The sequence below is a fragment of the Elgaria multicarinata genome, chromosome 6 (genome assembly GCF_023053635.1).
Source record: "Elgaria multicarinata webbii isolate HBS135686 ecotype San Diego chromosome 6, rElgMul1.1.pri, whole genome shotgun sequence".
NCBI classification, from domain to species: domain Eukaryota; kingdom Metazoa; phylum Chordata; class Lepidosauria; order Squamata; family Anguidae; genus Elgaria; species Elgaria multicarinata.
Window position 1 is genome coordinate 80,173,330 of NC_086176.1, and position 20,862 is coordinate 80,194,191.

Below are 20,862 nucleotides of genomic sequence, written 5' to 3' on the forward strand. Positions count from 1 at the left end.
TTTCTGTGTTGTTTGAAAGAGCAGATTGTCTTCTCAATAAGCACATATTGTGCTGTTGTTTGTACTCTGATACAGTGAAGCAGAGGGCACCTAAATCATTTTTTCTTTAGAAAACCTACCCGGTTTTTTGCTCATATCCTGATTTCTCTTGATGGTTCCCTTCTTTTGAGATCCCTGAGTAGCTTTAGAACAGCAGCTTGTAATTTTTACTGTCATTCTGTTGTTTTCCAAAGGTATCTGTCACAAAGCAATACAAAAAAGAACCCCTTTTTTAAAAAAAATCTTTCCCCATTCCTATATGTGTAGGATCTAAAAACAAGTGCATAAAAACTATTTAGTTTGATGTGTTTCCCAATGATAACAAAGGAGCTACATGTTGTTGGGGAATCTCCATACATCTATTTCATTAAGTTCAGGGGTCATCAGATGGAGGGAAATTGCATTTCCTGACCGTCGGTCTTGCTTCCTGCTGCTCTTCCGCTATAGGGACGAGAAGAATCACACAGGAGAGAAAGGGGAAACAAACCTCAACCACGTGGCCCATTCAGTGTAATGGGACAGCACCCTCTAGTGGGCGTTATATAGAGAAAGTTCTCTGCACACAGCAGGAAATGGTGACCAATTTCGTTATAACTCAGAAGAGTCGCATTTTGTTTGGACTATTTTACTACGAAGAAAATGGCAGAAGGAGCGGGAAACCAGCAGGAGGCACGCAGGAGGCAGACGGCATCATGAGAGGGACCCGCAAAAATCTGTAAGTGCCCAGTAACGAGCACACTATAAAACGCTCATCTGTGACACTCTTAGTATCCCACAGGAACCCAATTTGCTGTTGGATGACTGAGAAATCAGACCAGATCACCAATGGTGCAGTGTTGTGCAGAACTGGTACTAATACATGAATCTGAGTGTGGCTATCCAGTCACTGTGTGGTTATATCCAGTTTTTTCATCCAGGTAACAGGGATATAATGCAGATTCTGAGAAGCAGCCCTAAGTCTGGGATAGCATGAAATCCCACCAATATCTATGGGGACATCATTTTTGCAACCCATATTAATCATTTGACTACTTTAAATTTACAACTTGACCTATCTTGGAGGCATAGTAGAAATAACAGGACACTCCCCCTTTCCCTGCAATGCCTGGTAATACAAACCAGAAGACATGATGCTCACCCCTGTTCCGCTTCACCTGCAATATGATGATGACACAAATCCTGTGTTACTAGAATTTATCCAAGAAAGAGAAAGAGGTTCTTCAACATCTAGCCTCACTCAAACTTAGAGATTGTAGTTAACATGGGGTATGCCACTTTTAAGCCTAGCTCTATAAGGGAGCACATTGAATTGTACTTTCTGTTGACAGTGAATGGAGCACTAGTGTTAGAAGAAAAATAGGCTGGTGTAATTTGCACAAGCTGAAGTTTCTGAAGAGTCCAAGGGCAAACCACCATGGAGTGTGCAATAGTAATCTAGTCTCAAAATGACAACAGTATGATTGACAGTCAGCCAGTCCAAATGAAGACAAAAAGGAGCACGACTTTCTCACCATATGGAATTGGTGAGAGGCTGTCATGTCCATTACCACAAAATGAAGCTCCAGGCATAGGGATGAATCAAGGAGCGCCACAAGGTTATGAATCTGGAAAGCTAAAACTCATCAGTAACTGTTTCTTATGCTACCCATCACTCACTACGGCCTGGTAATCATAATTATCCCATGCCCTGTTGGTTAAACTGTACTGTTATATACACATGGAGGGGGCGGGAACTGAGGTTCTTTTTGCTGGCTCTGTCCCCAGCTACATGCATTGATAGTAACTTGGACACAATTTATATATGGGGATGGATGAAAAAAATGTTTCAGTTTGTTTTTGACCAGAATCTATCCAATTTGCACCTTCTGGAACTGAATGTGGATCTGAATCCAATCTGTAGTCTGAAGTCTATACATTTCTGAGTTTGAGATGTGATTCATGGAACCGAACTACAAAAATGTATACATTTGAAAAATGTACACCAACAAATTCCAACATTTGAAAAATGAGCACAAGCATGCTTTAGTAAATGGAAGAAAAACATGTGCACTCCAAAAGGTCCCTAAGGAAAGTCCTAAGGAAAATCACTATGTAACTCTAAGATTGTTCTAATGTATACAATAAAGTCACTTAAAAGCAATCCCATTATTGCTGAAATGGTCCTACTTTCATATCACCAACTCTTCATGATCAATGGTATCAAAGACTGCAGAATGATCCACTAAGAACAGCAGGGTATGATCTCTAAGCAAAGATCAACAAGTGAATTCTTTAGGCTAAAGGCTTGCCACTAGTTCCAGCTTTAGAGCTTCTTGTAATAGATGACCATCTGAGTATAAAAGTCTTAATGCTTTTTTATATACACATCCAGTGTGCTCTCAAATCCTGATTTCAAATTGATCTGCATACAGCCCCTTTTTTTTGCAGGTAGGCAGTATCTGTACTGGGTTTGTTGCCTGCAGTTTTGCAACCAATGTCCCATATTGAGCCCCTTTTTTCAGTGGGCGTAGCAGGATTTTGCATCCACATGAGGAGGGTGGCCCATGGCAGATTGTGTCCAGGTGTCATTTCCCTGGCCTGGCCCTTCATTGCTCTGTACCCTTCTCAAAGTGACTTTACTTCATTCTGGGCATGTGCATTGGTAAATGTAACTCACCTACACACACCACTTTGAAAAAAAATCCAGAATTTCAAATTTTCAAAATTTAGAAATATGCAGCATTTTCTGCTCAGTTTCCCAACAAACATGGCTGCTAGCAAGGGGGGCTACAGGCAGGCAGCTGGAAGCAGAATGAGCAGATTTTCCCCTCCCTGCTTCGTAAAAAGAAAGCCTCAGCACTCACCACCATCACAAGGCTTTTCCATATAATTTTATTTATTTTTCATTCATAGTCCTTCCTATGTTCTTCTGGATTACCACTAACATACATTTATATTTTTTAAGCGGGGCAGAAACTACAAAGTTGAACAGGTGATCTCAGTACTACATTCCAGGAGCAAAGCAGCAAAGGGAACAAATAATTAAATGGCTGCTAATGCCATTTTGAAGAATTCAAAGGTGATCACACCAGTCTCCCTTTTCAAGGGAAACTGGTATGTAAAATGAAGGCTGCACGCCCCACCCCCTTTGCCTTCACTCCATCCCCACCATCGCAAAGCTGTCTCACACAATTTAAAACATTTTAATTTTTATTTATTTATTTTATTTATAGTCCTTGTGTAAGTCTGTTCTTCTGGAATACATTTTTTTAAAAAAGCACCAAAGCAAAGTACAAAATGAAGCAGGTGAATTCAGTGCTAAGTACATTATGTTCCAGAAATAAAGTAGCAAAAGAAATGATTAATTAAGTGGCTGCTAATGCTGTTTTAAAGAGCTCGGTGGAGCTGCAGGACCTGGCTCTGTAACAGGAAGTGCACAACAAGGAATCAGGACAGGAGGGGCGTCTCCAACATGTCATCCGCCTTGCCCAGGGACAGCTCCTCCCACTGTGCTTCCGCTCTGCATTTTCCTGTCCACACTGTCAAAGAAAATGTGCAGCTGTCCTGCTCTTATCCTGCTTAATGGATTATGCAAAAGATCAGGAGAATTGTTGGGGAAACACAGGTGGATTACAAAAGGAAGCAACGTTGCCTGGATCATCCATGAAATGTGAACGAATGACCCATGGTGACTCTTCAATAAATCCTCATCTGGAAAAGCCTTCCATGACAAACCATATTCTGGATCATGTTAATTTCTGTGGAATTGACTGAGCTGTCTCTGGAATATGACTAAATTCTTTCATCCTGAGAGAAACTTATGCTAAATGTTAATGGGTGGGTGTGGGTAACAGAAGATGAGGTGGCTTCTAAGATTTAAGAACCCTTCTCTTCCATTTTCCTTTAAACCAACTCTTTATTCTGGAAACTATGTCCTTTCCCCTGCATTAAAGTATGTAAGCAAATAAAACTTTAATGCTGCAGGGCATTACCCAAAACATTAAAATTAATTATTCAAATTCAATCTATAATCCAATTTTACAGAAAGATTCCTGAGCATTGCACTTTGGCCATCAAAGCAATGCAATTATTTATTTATTTATTTTTAAAAATGAAACTCAGCCTTGAGGTAATTTTTGCTGGGTAATTTGATGTTATGTCTTTTATGTGGCTGGCTCTGTATTGTGCAACAGACTTAAAAAAGGAAAACATCATAAGACAGGCTAATAAAGCATTGCCCAAACATTGCTTGTAAAATTGGTTATTTTCAGCACAACTGTGTATTATGTTAATCAGCATGTGAAAAGGATATAAACGGCTGCCTTGCATTCCTGTTATTTGTATATTAATTATTTTATAGCTTAAAATTTAGTACCTCATAGCCTGAGAAACTTGGTAGTAGCTGTTTGCTGGGATTTTACAGCTCACAAACCTCCATTAACTACCCCCATTAAACTAATTTAAATGTTTTTAACAGGATGGTTAGTATCGAAGATAAACAATAAGTACTTGAAGACTTTCATATTATGTAAATAACATGAACTGGTGCCTTGAGAAACCTAGTAGTGTATATTGAATATGATTATCGTTGCCATCCTTGGAATTAAGAAAAGGCAGGCTAACTTAAATTATTCTGAATTTAGTTCTTGAGTAAGGGTGATGCATATCAAAGCATTATGCCATGGATATTATCAGCAGGAGTGCAAGGAGTGCCATGCAAGGAGTTCATTTGAGTTCATACCTCCAGTATCAGAGGCAGAAAGACTGTTATAGACCAGTTGCTGGGGAAATGGGTATGAGGGTGCTTTTGCACTGATTTCCTGCTTCTGGGTTCCTGGTCGACAGCTGATTGGCCACTGTGTGAACAGAATGTGGGACTAGATGGACCCATAGTCTGAGCCAACATGGCTCTTCTTAGGTGCTTATGTTCATGCCTCTTTGTATGAGGCACCACAGCTCTGTATCATAGTTCCTGTTTGCTGTAAGGATGTATATAGGAAGGTGGGCAGAGGATGATTGCTTTAGTTATCACAGTTGTTACTGTTTGTGCTGCAAAAGCTGGAACTGATCCATAGAATCTTTGCTATTGTACCCTATTCAAACCATCAGTTTATTGGAAACCTTCCAAATAAATAGATCTCTGCTTTTTCCCCCTAGCAATATTCAGCTACTTACTAGGATGTACAAGCGGCTTCTTCTTCTTCTTCTTCTTCTTCTTCTTCTTCTTCTTCTTCTTCTTCTTCTTCTTCTTCTTCTTCTTCTTCCTCCTCCTCCTCCTCCTCCTCCTCCTCCTCCTCCTCCTCCTCTCTGTCTCTCTCTTTCTCTCTCTCTCTCCCCCAATCCATTCCTTCTCATTTTGAATAGCCTTCATACTCATACCTTCTAACAAAGGGTTCATAAAATGGTGTTCCTTTTGCCCTTTTCTTAATGAACCTGGGTGAGATGTGGTGCATATCTTACATGATTTTGAAAGTGATTCTGCATCTGTGAGTGCTTTCTTCAGGAACAATGGATGATTGGGTATTAGTCTAGTACTAGAGGAACCATTTTTCCTTGCAGCCCATCGCTCTGTTCCTGCCAGGGGACAAACTGCTCTGTACCCAGTAGATTTGGCTCCTTAGACAAATCAACAGGAGCATGTTGACAAGTGTGTGTGACTTACGATGCAAACTAGTCTACAATTCCAAGCCTCCCTGACCATTGGTCATGCTAGGTAGTCTGATCAAAATTGAAGACCAAGACAGGTAGAAGAAACCAGGTTGGAGAAGGCTTCTATACAGCACGGAACAGCTGAGGGAGGAAAGGGTTTGAAAAATAAGTCAGGAGGATACATCAACTAGCAGATAGTGCCCCTTGTTTTTTATAGGGGAGATATTGTGATTCAAGGACTGAACAGAAGTGGTAAAAGATGGTGTCTACTTATTTTGGTGGTAGTAAGCATGCAACTGAGAATTCAGAGCCGGTTGCCATTGCGATGCTAACCTTTGACACAATAGTATATTCATAATCACTTAATCTACACCTACAGCCATTTTGGAATGGAGGAGGGGTGGATTCAAGTTTCCCCAGTTCTGCAATCAGCGTTCACAGGGCAGACACCACCAATGTTTACCGCAAGTAAAGGAGAGCCATTGCAGGAGAACGTGTGCCCCGTGACAGTGATTCTGAATGTGTATTGGCAGAAGTGGGCAGGACTAGACAGATGGGTATAGGGCACAGATTTATTTATTTTTAATAACTCCTGAGAAATGCGCACCAGCACAGACATATAGCAACACAAGGGGGGTTGGGTACTGTGTCGAAAATGTGCTGCTGCGCAGAGATATATATGCGTATGCGTGTGTCTTTAAAAAAAACATTTGGCGATGAAACATGCCGATGCCCATGCCCATGCCCCTCATAGCAGGTTGGCTGTTTGCTGAGCCAGGAGCTCATGATGAACAGCAGCAGCTTTGCAAAGGGGGGTCACACCAGCCACAGACTTTGAGATTGTAGCGAGAGAGCCAAAAAAAGACCATGACAAAAGCAGTCAGCGATATTCCTGAATAACTGAGGGGTCGACCCGAGATCACAGCAGGATCAGCTGTGCGTAGGGACAGCTTTGATATTATCCTAGAATAAACGGCTGGTGTAGACACGGTCTCAATTTCCTCTTTTCTCAGGGATAACATACCTTTGTGTGCCTAATAGCTTCCCTCTCCTTTATTTACAGTTCCAGAATGAGCTGCTCTTGTGTTCATGGACAAGCCTTGCCAAATAACTGTGCTCCGTTTCACTTCTGGCATTCAGCCCATGTAGCCAAATATTTTAATTCCTGTTGCAGATCATTGTCCTTGCCAAAGCTTGACTCACCAGAATGGTAAACTCTCTAGTGGGTGCTATCTTATTCCTCTGTGCTTCTGGAGATTTTTTGTTTTGTTTTGTTTTGTTAATTTGATGGCAATTCACTGTTGATTGGAATTCTTATTCAGGGTATGTTTAGGAGGATTTACTACTTTTTATGATGCTACTGGCCTGATGTGAGCACATGCGCAGTCTTTCTCTCCCTCTTTCTTTTTGCATTCAGCTAATGGTTTTACGTCGCTGATAGCAGGGTCTTCCAATTGGCCATACAGCTATAACAAGATATTATAGCACTGTAATAGCACAATCAACAATTAAATGGTGGTGTCTCACACACACACACACACAAGGAAAAGTTATTGTCTCTTCTCTGCTATTGGAATTGGAATCTGGCAATTGCGCTTCCATGATAAAGCCTATCGCTGTTGCCTATTGATAATGTGTTGGCCGTATTTGCCTTGAAACAGCATGCCGTGACTATGAGTCATTTGCTGCTCATCGCTATTTATCACTGCAATTAGAAAAGCAATCTTCAATGTGCCAGCAACATAAGGTCCATTCAGAATTTATAGAGTACAGACCAGCCAGAAGTGAGGCATCCTGATCCTGAGCACATTTGGCTGAAAATAAGACCCAGCGATTTCAGGAAAATGTTTTATTTATTTGTTTTGTCCTTGCTAAGTAAGTGCCATTTTACAGTGTGGTGATGCTGTCAGGTGACCATTTTATTCCACTAAAATTTTTAAGCAAAATCCTCTCATGTTGTTGCTAAAATAAGACAGCAGCTTTAGAGAGGTATGTAAATCTGTGCAAGGGTCAGACTGGATGGGATAATTCTAGTTGCATGGAGCTGGACCTAGAGCTGAGTCAAGAGGGCATGAGAGAGGTGATTTTAAAAGCAACATGTCACCTGGTTGAAAGGAGCTGAACTCCCCCAATCCTTGATTGTGGCTTACTTCCTGAAGCAACTCTTCCAAATCACTTTTCTCTCAGCCAAGGTGACTTCTGGTATTGTACCCCAAGGTGGAAGGGAATTGCCTGAAACGGGGTGTTGGGGTATAGGGAGACAAATTGCAGGTGGAGTGTTCTTCACTCCTCACTCATCTACCCCTTCTACTTTTCAAATTGGATTCACCCTCCTCTTTCTATCCAATTGGGGCAGTTCAGTGTTTAAAGACATACAGCTTCTGCCATTATTTCTAGTCTGGTCCTTAGACTTAGGGCCAGCCCTACCATGAGGCAGAGTGAGGCAGTCACTTCAGGTGGTAGGATTTTGTTGTCATAAAAGGGCAGCAAATTATTTAGGTTGTTATTATTGTATTTCTACTGCCAGGGATTGGGAGAGGTGCTTATGGGATTTTCAGTCTCATGTACCAAAATAACACGGCAGGCTTTGGTCAAAATGCACCTTGACTTGGGTGTTTGATGGGTGCAATTTGCTTCTTTGCCTCAGGCAACAAAATCTTTTGGGCGCAAAGCCTGCGGATGATGGAGAAATTCGAGACGGACTAATATGAGTCCGGATTTCTAAGAATCCCACCTGTGGAATCTGTTGCCTCTTCAAGGCACATGGAGTCTGCAGATTTCTGTTTTGTTTTTGTGGTTTTGTTTGGTTTGGTTTGGTTGGGGGTGGGGTTTACTTTCCCAAAATTTACACAAGTTCATTTGCAGTTTCTGCTGAAATATGCAACGCTGGAAAAAATATGGAGGTGGGAGTCAAATGGAATGGGGGACTATACACGAAATGTTACATACTGATATGTAAATTGTTGCAAACTTTCTTACATAATTATTTGCGTATTTTTCCACATAACAGAAAAAAAATCAAATCCATCTGAGAACCAACACCAGAATGAATGGTACTGCACAGTCCAAGAAACTCAGATGGGACAGATTTCACAAAACCTGGACATCCCTACAAAGCACACATTATTTAAAGGACTGAGGAATTTGTGGCTGTGGCCAGCATAACCAATGGGGTAGGGTGACCACATGGAAAGAGGACAGGGCTCCTGTATCTTTAACAGTTGTTTAGAAAAGGGAATTTCATCAAGTATCATTTGTATGCATGCAGCACCTGGTGAAATTCCTTCTTCATTGCAACAGTTAAAGCTGCAGGAGCTTTGCCTTCTTGCCCAGATACAAAAGAGCTGCTGAAATTCCCTTTTCTATACAACTGTTAAAGATACAGGAGCCCTGTCCTCCTTTCGATATGGTCACCCTACAGTGGGGAAGGATGACAGGAGCTGCAGTTCAACACCATCTGGTGGGCCATACATTCTACCTCCCTGCTTTAAAGACATAGCTAGCACTCTTTTTCTTTTTCAGTCTGGAGTTAAACAAATGGATCACTATTGGTTAGGGTGACCATATAGAAAGGAGGACATGGCTCTTGTATCTTTAACAGTTGTATTGAAAAAGGGAATTTCAGCAGGAGTGATTTGTATGCATGCAGCACCTGGTGAAATTCCCTCTCCATCACAACAGTTAAACCTGCAAGAGCCCTGCCCTCTTTTGTATCTTGTCACTCTAACCAGTTGCTGCATGCATATAAATGACACCTGCTAAAATTCCTTTCTCTATACAACTGTTAAAGATTCAGGAGCTCTGTTCTCCTTTTCATATGGTTACCCTTCTATTGGGTAATACGTGGTGGTGGCTGATCCAGATTGGTGCCACAACAGTTCTTGGGTCCTGATGCAGATTGCGGGGGATATATTTACTCTAGAGTAAAAAGGGGGAAAGACATAGCTGCTAGCTGTGTCTTTAAAGTAATGCATGCCTTGGACCTTAGTCCAGAAACCAGCAGCTGGATCCACATCTCATTTATTGATTCTCACTTGAGTCAATAAGTCTATTCCTATGCGTGTTTACACAAATGCAAGGCCTGCTGAGTGCAAGGAGATTTACTCCCAGTAAGTGTGCTTTGAAGTTCAGATTTTGACTTTTATTGACTTCCTTTTCTCAGAAGTAAGCAGGACCATTTCTACTGCACATTACACACATTTGGACATTCTATAAACCACTTACTTGAAATGCAAGTAGGGAGTTGGGCCATGCCCTGTAGCCCCAGCCCAAGAGTCATGTGTGTGACATGCCCCCCCCTGACATTCCCATGCAAAGTTTGAATATCTGGTGGGAAATCCTGTGTGTGTACAGCTGTAGGCATGTACCCACCCCCCTCCAGAAGTTCATGCTCTACTCACAAACTCTGGTGGGGGAGAGCAATATTTATTTATTTATTTATTTATTTATTTATTTATTTATCCTATTTATAGCCCGCTCCTCAGCCAAAAAAGGCTCTTGGAGCAGCTTACACTTAGCAAAAAAGACAGTCCCTGCCCTCAGGCTAATAAAGACATGACACACAAGGAAAAGGAGTTCAGGAGGGAAGAGGTAAAGAGAGAAAAAAATTAAGTGGACTGGGGAAAGGGCTGATGGGATTGTCCTGCTCCCAAAGGAGGGGAGTCCAACTGGAGCAGGCCCCGATGTTTCCTCGGCCTGCTCCTGTCCCCTCGGTCCTTCTTCTTACCCACAGGGCCAAGATGCTGTGCCTGATGTCAGGGAGGGGGTACAGCGTACTGTCTTGCTTCCAACTTGCATGTTCACATAAGTGGTGGTTATAATACCTGAATAGGGCTATAACGTTAAAGTAGAGAACTTAAATTAAACCGATTGCAGCTCAGAGTATAATTTATCAAATGAAAAATAAAAATTAGTGCTATGGAACTCATTTCTTCCAAATCTCGAACAAAATCCAAGCCGAAATGTCTTCTAGATATAAGACCTTCTTATTCAGGGAAACATGTTCTTTGGGGATGAGCAGGTAATTCTATTAATGGCTGTTTAAAAAATATTTTTGGCATTTTATTCCTCTTTCATGTAGTTCAATCCTTTGCATGTTTATTCAGAAGTTAAGTCCCACTGAGTTCAGCACAATTGGTTCCGAAGGAAGGGTACATAGGATTGCAACCCTAGTATTATTATCCATCCTTTTCCTTAGGGAAGTATAATACTTTGACAATATTTAGTGTAAAATATAATGCTTTCCCTTTCATTGTGAATATATTTTGTTGAGCAATTTCTTTTGAATGTATTCCCCCTTATCAGGCTATGTAAGGCAAAATAACATTCATCCCAATCTCTTCACATTCACTCACACATGCACACGGGGGCACACACACACACACTTTGTGTTAAAGTTTCGAGGAACCACCCTTATCTTAAAGTGATAGAATAGATTTGTGTCAGAGAACTGAAAGGATATAAAGGTAGCTGAAAGACAAGTAGGTTTTTCCTCCATTGCTTTAGCCGAGGGTCACATATAAATTATGTCATGTGTCAATGATCGGGTATGAACGTTGCAAATTTGTGGCAAGGAGCTGAGGACATACTGGTTGAAATAGTGATTCCACACCATTAATATTCCACCCAATTCAATCATGTAGGACAAGCAGTGGAGGCTGGTGACTTTGATGTCTGTGGGGCTGTGCAGCCACTCTGGGTTTCAGTCAGAACCAGCCAGAACTCTAAAGGAGCTGTCCAAGGTGCTCAACCCTGTCCCCAAAATAGGCTCAGCACATTGGATAGCTCCTTTAGGGTTCTGACTGAACCCAGAACAGTTTCACCATTCCATGATATCGGAGCCACCAGCCTCCACTGAGTGCATTGCTACTTGGCATTAATACATAATTTCTTGCTCCCTACTTTTCACATTTGACTCTTGCCTCTGCCATGTAATAACTAGGTGGTTTAGGCAAGACTCTCTCAGCCTCAGTCCTCCCATCTGCATTATGGGAAGAGAGAGGGGTAATAATACTTATTGACCTTGGCAGGATCTACACTACTGTTTTAAAATGTTTTATAACAGTAGTGACAACTGTTGGGGCCCAGGACACACCCCATATACAGTTTTCAAAATGTTTTCAAAGCTTCATACCATGCTTGGTGTAGATCTGGCCCTTAGAGGGTTGACCACCAACATACATGGTATTAAAGGGTGATTAGACAAATGCAGGGATGATAAGGTATCAGTGTCCACTAGCCATGATGGCTATACGCTTTGTCCAAAATTGGAGGCAACATGCCAATCTCTAGAGAACAACAGTGGGAGAAGGCCATTGCCCCCATATCCTGCGTGCGGGCTTTCTGTACTAACTGTTTCGCTACTGTAGGGAAGAGGATGCTGGACTATTTAGTCCTTTAGTCTGATCCAGCAAGGATCTTCTTTGATACTTAAGTTGTTGGACAACTTACAACTAGAAGTGCATAGAACAAATCAAAGTGCTATGCAAATATTAAATTATCTCCCATCTGGCTTACATACGATGAATAGGCTTTGCAGGCAATTAAAATGCAGGGACAATTTGAAACAAGGCAGCATTTTGAGAGTTGATGTGAGAGTAATGACTAAGAGATGGCCCTTTGAATCAAGAAGTCTCCAGTTCAAGGGTGGCTTTAAGCACAGCACACTCTCTTGTCTTCAATACTACTACTAGCCAAACATACTTTGGACTCTGTAAGGGACTAGCTACATGCTGAGAACTGTTATTGCTCAGAGAAGGGGGAGTAAGGTGGGGTTTTTAAAAAATTGTGACATATTTCAAGTGCGGTAGACAAATCATTGTCCCTATACATTTTTTTTTGTCCAAAGAAGCCCGTAAATTTTCCTGTCATCATATTCTCATTCAGTTGCAATGCTCTCAAAGGGATTAAGGTAGAGCTATGCAGCATTTATTCCAAAAGGTGTCTCGAAGGAGAACTAAAGAATGGGTGAATTACATTGCGTAGATCCATACCCACAAGAAGAGGGAGCATCTGTTAGGCAGACCAGTTGTGGGTAAATGTGTGTCAGAATACCTCCTGGAGCTCCCCTTAGGCTGATGTGATATGATATGACACACCTGTCCTAGGGAAGGTGTGCAGAAGATGTTTTTATTCTGATCCAATGGCAACACCTCCGCTGATTCAAACCACACAGCAATGCATTCATAATATGTAACTAGGGCATCTGCTACTGTAAATGCATTGAAAGTGCATAAAATGAATGTAATTTATGGAAATATTGTCTGAGTTGATGATGTTACTAGGAGTGTAAATGTCAGCTTTCAAGAGAGCCAACATTTTACCTTGCATTCTTTGCTTTAATTTTCCTTTGATAGTGCTTATTGATGTGTCTGTGGCTCATAAAATAGACCGCATAGCATTATTGTTAGGAAGGAAATCACAAAACTCCTTCTATAGACTTCCCTAGGATCATTGCATGTCAACTTCAGTATTTAAATAAACTTATGTTTCCAGAGGTTCGGGGAAGTGTTAAGTACATTATTTGTAAAGTGTGCCCCTAACATTCTAAGTGGTTTAAATGAACATGGTTTAAGCTAAATTAAGAGTAATGTTACCCTAATCAACAACTTAAATGTCTTTTTCAGGCCTTGTATTGAGCTGATACTGTGTTTTGGATGGGGTTCCTAGATTATATGCTTGCTTATTTAAAGCTTGTATTGATTTTCAAAGCAACCTCAGTGGTTTGAATACCGTAATGAGCTGCTTTAGTTGGATTCTCCTCTTGCACTTAGTTTGGAACTTAATTTCCACTAGTGCATCATCATTTGCACTAATGGAATGACCCAGTTGGATACTGTCCTGGGATGTCATAGGCTGTACTAATACATGCTTCTTCTTTACCGTCTGACACCAAATAAGAATTGGCTGGGCCACTTCTCAGGAGTGCAACAGTTGGCTAAGAAATACAATTGATGGAAATGCAACAGCACCAAGCCCTGCTGCAGTGAAAACCTGCATTCATTTCAACAGACTTTGCATGAAATAATTGGAGAGAGAGAGAGATTGAGAGAGAGAGAGAGAGAAAATCAATTCTATATAGTTTATTTCTATGCCACCTTTCACCCCAAAGGCCCTCAGGGTACCTCACAAAAGTTAATACAAATACAAAGTAAAACAATATAATAAAATACAACTTACCCCAACAGCTTAAAAAAACAGCTCTCAAATGTTAATACAATTTTTTTAAAAAGCAGTAAAATACAACTTACAACAGGTTAGTTAAAAAGAACATAAAACAGCCATGTTTTAAACATATTTTAAAGACTTAAAAAACAAACGCATCCTTCCAAATGCCAAAAAGCAAATGCCAAAAAGGAAGCAGGACATCCAACCAAGCAACCAACCTCCCTCTCACTCCCCAGCAACTATTTTCTTATTTATTTATAGCTCAATCCTATGCATGTCTATTCAAAACTAAGTCCCATTGAGTTCAGTGGGGTGTACTCCTAGGTGAGGGGTATCAATCTTATCATACTTAACCTTCCCATGCAAAGGGGTGGGACAGATCAGGTAGAAAATCCCACTCTTGAGGGTCAGCAACAATCTTGCCCTGGCATTCACAAAACTGAGAAGAAATATGCTCTGGCAGGGCTTGGTGGAGTGTACCGTTCAGCATGTTTAACTTGAATTCACAGTATATGTGCTGTTTCTGTAGTTTCTTTGCCATCCTACCTAATACTTTGCAACTAAACACACCATTATAAAAATATTAGGCTTCTATTTTGGGGGCTATGTTGCTACATAATGTTAATTTCTAAGTTCCTTCTATTTTCTAGCCAGGTTAATATGAAAATTCTACATTTGGGTATCTGCACAGTGCTTAAGTGTTGTTTCCACAGGTAAAATCATAACCCTGGTTTGGGGTTGGATTCTTCAACATGTACTTTTGATTTTCCATCGAGCCAGGCTCCATTTGAAAGTATTTCTACGCTTGTGAACATATGGAATTGACTTATACTGGGTCGGTCTATCTAGCCCCATATTGCCTATTTTGATAGACGTGATTTCGTGTAGAGTTCATTCCCACTTGGGTTCCATTTCACCTGAGATATTGAGGATCAGACCTGGCACCTTGTGCATGCAAAACATGTGCTCTGAGCTGGGCATGGACCACTGAGCTAAGGCCCCTTCAAATAGATGGAATGAACGCACTTTAGGTGTCAATACCTAAAGGGGTAGAATGATGCACCTTTATTGTATTTTTTCACCCAACCTACTTTCTGTAATTCTGTTGGTCATTATGTTTATTAAAGGAAGCAAACACGTTTTGTTCCATTTTGACTACTACATCTTCCAAGCTTCCTTGTTGTTCTCAGGGTCTACTAATATGGTTTTGTCACTCTTGCTTTAGAGCAATAGCACCTGAAGTAGGTTACACAATACATTATAATCTAAGCTGATTAAGCGAAGAAATCTTTCTTGCAATCCCAGGACCACTTACCTAGGAGTAAGTTCCATTGAGCTTAAGGGGACTAGCTTCTGAGTAGACATGCATATGACTGTGCTGTATTGGCTAGATGAGGCTACCTTTACAAAAGCTATTTCTGTGGGGCTGGGGAGTTTAATGCTGCTGTAAACCAAATCTTTAAGCCTAAATAAATATTTCTGAGGCAGATTTAACCTTGTAAATGAGCAGTTATTTGTGAACAGTTCAGTAACTGTGTTAATTGTTGGTCTACCTGGTATAGTCTATTTGTTCATATACCCCAGAGATACCAATAAATTCTATGTCCTTGGCTGTGTGCTTTGGACAACATTTGTACCAGTGCTAGAGCCTCTCCCCAAATTACATTACTAAACAAAAATTAGTGATATTGCTTGTTGTTATCCTTTTCCTTCTGCTTTAATGGTGACCACTTTAAGTTCTCCCCATTTCAACTGCCAGCCTATAATGGAAGCCTCTTAGGAGACTGTGGATGGTTCTTTTTATAGTAGCTAATGAGCTCTCTAATAGTGGACTAATTGTCCCTGCCCACTTCAACAACTTGCTGATAACTGAAGCCGCAGCTACATTCTAATCTTTTTATGTGGATAATTCCGTTGTTTGACAATTTGGCAATCTGCCTCTTCATGTACAGATTTGTTAATAAAGCAAAGGTAAGATCTCCATAAAATGGTAAGAGCTGAACATATATGACCATGGCCCATTGGCCCACAATACATAGCCAATTGCTAATTAATAAATGGAACAAGAAGCACTAAACAAATAACAGAGCTGTAAATGTTAGGTGATCATAGAATCATAGAATAGCAGAGTTGGAAGGGGCCTACAAGGCCATCGAGTCCAACCCCCTGTAAATGTTGTCAAAGAGATGATGATGAAGATGATGATGATGATAATGATGATGGTGGTGGTTTTTATAGGTCTTTAAAATTTAGGAGCAATCAAATCACAAATGGCCCACATAACTCACTCAGCTCTCCTTCCTCACCCTAACCTACCTAAGGGAGGAAAAGGAGACGAATTTTTTAAAAAGGCAATAGGCCATCAAAAGGAACAGTAAGATATAATATGACAAAGAGCTCCATCAGAACAGGGGAAATCATGGTTCCCTACTGTCGCTTCTCTGCCCCTACTGTTGCTTGTCCATCAGACTGGTGGCACTTTCCATCCCATCCCCCCACAAAAAAGTCAGATTTTGGGGAGTCTATTTTGTCACAGGAAGAAGGCAAGGAGGAGTGGGAGGTGTGCGGGAGGTGGACAGTGTGAAAAGCATGCGTGAAAAACCGTGAGTGGGCAGTAGCGAGTGTGCAATAAAATGCTCGTCTGATGGACCCCCAAAGTAAAAAGACAGGTCTGAATATAGAAGAAGAAACAGGAAAATGAAGTGTACGAAAAACAAAGGGAAGTGCCTTCTGATTCCACAGTATATGCTTTCTGATTCAGCTAAGAACATTCATTTTTGAAAAGTACATGAGTTCTATGTCATGCTAATTTGCCCTCTATCCTTAGCAATCACTTGATTGCCTTTTAAACAAAATCCAAAACAACATGTTCTCATTACACTCCTGCTGGACCCAGCCGAGGATGCCTCTCGACCAGCATCACGGGTATCCATTAAGAGCCAGCCAGAGGCTTCCAGGAAGCCCACAAGCAATGTGTGAAAGCAAAATCCTTCTCCACTTTGTTTCTTTCCCTATCATCCGGTATTCAAAGTTTTCACTTATGAACAGAGAGACTCCCTTTAAATCTCATGGCTGAGAGCTGCTGAACTCTAACTGTGCAATCCTAACCCAATCCTAATTCCATCTACATGCATGGTAGGAGGAGGGTATGGTTTGTGAATCCCTACCTATAAAGCGGAAAGTATGTGTGTGTCACGTATGTCCCAAAATGTTTACGCACTTCCACATATGGTACTGCCTTAATGCTGCTCACCCAGACAGATCTTCGTGTACATGGCCATATCCTGAAATGAAAACCATGGAAGTCCCCATGCATGTACAGATGCACTCTAGGCATATACATCAGGTTCTTGGGAACTTGCTCATCCTCACAATTAGAACTGTACAACTGCCACAGAAATCAGCGGACCATAGCTTTGAGCAGGATTGCAATTATTGAAAGGATCCTTAAGTGGTAGTTGACACTTCAGGTTCTCAGCAGAGCATCCATTGCCACCAAGGGGCAAACTGGGCTAGATCTACACTACTGCTTTATTGAAGTACTATAGCGGTACTGATACTGTTGGGCCACATTACAAAATCTGGCTGGACTAGAGCAGCTGCCACCGCTTTGGTCACTCTTGCCTGGGGACTCTGTAGTCACCAAAAATAACCAACTGTGTGAGATGAAATAGTCAGTGGTGCCCAACACACAACACGATAACCAACAGTTTTTAAAATAATCAACTCTGCACAGCATTGGTTAATTGCATGGGTTATTTCAGCTGAATAACCAACCATGGTGTGAAAATGTCCTGGCAGATGACACAATAACCAAGCATCAACTATTTAACCCCCTGTTTGTTATCCTCATAATAATTATATTATGAAAATGAATTACATAGACACACACAATTAGAAAAAGATACTGTGATGATGTCTTTAATAGCAATGTAAGTAACTTTTACGAAGCCATGATATCCAGAGTGCTTCTCATTTAAATTCAAAACAGGGGGTAATCATCTTAATATTCAATGGATTTATAAGGTAATAAAGCTTTATTATCACTCAGATCCAAAGAGATTAAAAAACCTCTCAGTGGCAAATGTTTTATCATTTAAAATAGCCTGGTGAGTTTGTCTCATGCATTACTGAATTTCTCAGTGTTGGAGCACATGTGTTTCACACAGAATGCTCCAACTCCAATCCCTGGCATGGCCAGGTAAGAAGTACCAGGTGATGCCTTGAATCTGGAAAGGTGCTGCATAGTAGGACTAGATGAGCCTGCAGTCTCAGTATAAGACAGATTCCTGCACAGTGTCCTATCTCAAAATACTAGTTGACCATTTGTTCTCCAAATTCATCCTAAAAGGCTGAGTCATCATTGTTTTTCCAATTGATATTGATGTGAAAAGTCAGTAGTGTAGAGGCAATTGTCATGTCAGGCCATCAAAGATGTATTGTTTGCTTGGGGCAACAACAAACCCCCCAAAATGGTCTGAAGATCATAATGCATGCTTCAAGGTTGAGTTCTAAATCAGACCTGGGTCTAAATCAGACCTTTGTAAAAATAATTACAAAGTAGCTTGAAGAAATTATTTGTTTGTTTGTTTTACTAAGGGATTTTAGCAGCTAATAAAAATCCTAATTTACTGATGAGAGTGATATGGATAAAGGCATATAAAATGCAATCCACGTCCCATTAAAGCCATAGTGGATGCCAAGAAGCTGTAGGTGATATTCTTTTATTTATTTGTTTGTTTGCTGTATATTATATTGGGATTTTTTTTTTAGAATTGCATTTTATATACTGCCCTGGTATCATAAGGTGAGGGCTAATAAAAATACATAGTAATAAATAAATAAATCCAAAACAAGTCATCTTTCTTACTGGTTTACTGATAGAACTGGGAATGCCCAAAATAGTTTCCTACTGTGCTTGATTTCCATGGATACACAGTACCAAAGATATCTCTATTAGGGCATAATCCTATGGAGATAGACAGCAGCCTCCGAGGTAGGAGGCTATGGAGTATTCAATACAGGGCAGCTGGAGCATGAGGGCCTCTGTGTTCTGGTTGCCCTGCATTTTTGCTAGATGAGTGATTTTGCCCATCTAGCCATGGTGTTTCCAAGCAGGAGGGAAGGAGTCTGGGGCATGCATAGGAGGCAGCATAACACAGCTTCCCCAGTCTCCTCCCATCCTTGACCCTGGGACCGCCCCCTTTTCCATGGCTCAATACTCCATTTCTGAGTGTGGAGCCATAGCCAGTGCAGAGAAAACCACACCAGCTATGAGGGGGAGGGAGACATACATACAGGGGGCTCAGTTTCTGGGCTCCAACGTAATAGCAATTATTGAAAGGATCCTTAAGTGGTAGTTGATGCCAAACTCAGATCCCAGAAACCAAACAGTCTCATGCCCGCTTCCCACCCCCCAGATGCTATCTAGGGATCATAACATTGCTCTCTCCATGTCCTAGAAAATACAACTCTTCACTCAAGGGAACTATAGGATGTCCAGCAGCCCAGTTGTAGGGACATAGTGACTTTTTGGTGACTTTCATTCTAGTGACTTTCATTTTAAGTGGCACATCATTTGGCTCTCTACTCAAGGCCTTGCCTGAGACTCTGTCATGGAACCAGTTCTGCCCTGATCTCTGGTAGTGAGACCAAGCTATTTATTTATTTATTACATTTTTATACCACCCAATAGCCAAAGCTCTCTGGGCGGTTCATCTTCTTGGCTCGCCGCTCTGACCATGTAACTCCACTTCTGAAATTTCTTCATTGGCTTCCAATTCACTTCAGAATCCAATATAAACTTCTCCTGTTGACGTACAAAGCTTTTCACTGTCTAGCTCCTTCCTATCTCTCCTCTCTCATCTCACACTATTGCCCCGCTCGTGCTCTTTGCTCCTCTGATGCCATGTTTCTCACCTGCCCAAGGGTCTCTACTTCCCTTGCTCGGCTTCGTCCATTTTCTTCTGCTGCCCCTTATGCCTGGAACGCTCTTCCAGAACATTTGAGAACTACAAGTTCAACCGCAGCTTTTAAAGCTCAGCTAAAAACTTTTCTTTTTCCTAAAGCTTTTAAAACTTGATTTTGTTCTGACTTTATACTGTTAGTTTTACCCTACCCAGTGCCTGTTTACCCTACCCTGTGCCTGTTTGCATTCTCTTCTCCTCCTTATTGTTTTATTATGATTTTATTAGAATGTAAGCCTATGCGGCAGGGTCTTGCTATTTACTGTTTTACTCTGTACAGCACCATGTACATTGATGGTGCTATATAAATAATAATAATAATAATAATAATAATAATAATAATAATAATAATAATTGTACCTGGTTTTGTAGCATGGATGGGTTCAAAAAGGATGTTATGTGAGGAGGCCATATCGGATCCTATCCTTTCCCTGTCCCATTCTGTCCCTTCCTTATCCTCCAAAGTGTGGCACAATTCACAAACTGAAGAAATGTAGTTACTTGAGTTACAGCGTGACCATATGGAAAGGAGGACAGGCTTCCTGTATCTTTAATAGTTGCATAGAAAAGGGAATTTCAACAGGTGTCATTTGTATATATGGAGAACCTGGTGAAATTCCCTCTTTATCACAACAGTTAAAACTGCAGGAGCTCTGCCCTCTGTGACCAGAAACAAAAGTGGGCAGGGCTCCTGCAGCTTTAACTGTTGTGATAAAGAGGGAATTTCACCATGCATACCAATGGCACTTGTTGAAATTCCCTTTTCTATGCAACTATTAAAGATACAGGAGCCCTGTCCTTCTTTTCATGTAGTCAATAGGAGCATTGTTTGCAGGGCGATGCCTTTAGTCCCTTTTAGTAGTACACATGGCTAACAATATTTAGAGTTTCTGTTGCCAACCATGAACACATGATGAGTATTTGCTTTAGGGACATTTGCAGCCAACACACTGTCTGCTTGTGGTTTTGCTTTGCAGTCTCTTAGCCATCAAATCCCTGTACTAAAATGGGAATAATAATATACCTTGTCAGAATGAATGACATAAAAATTGTAAAACATTTT

The 20,862-nt window shown here is 41.0% G+C and overlaps 1 protein-coding gene across 1 annotated transcript in view; it reads left to right on the forward strand.

Moving 5' to 3' along the window:
* EDIL3 (EGF like repeats and discoidin domains 3) overlaps nt 1–20,862 on the forward strand; it is a 306,989-nt gene that overhangs the window by 273,605 nt on the left and 12,522 nt on the right. The gene's annotated exons all lie outside the window — the stretch shown is intronic.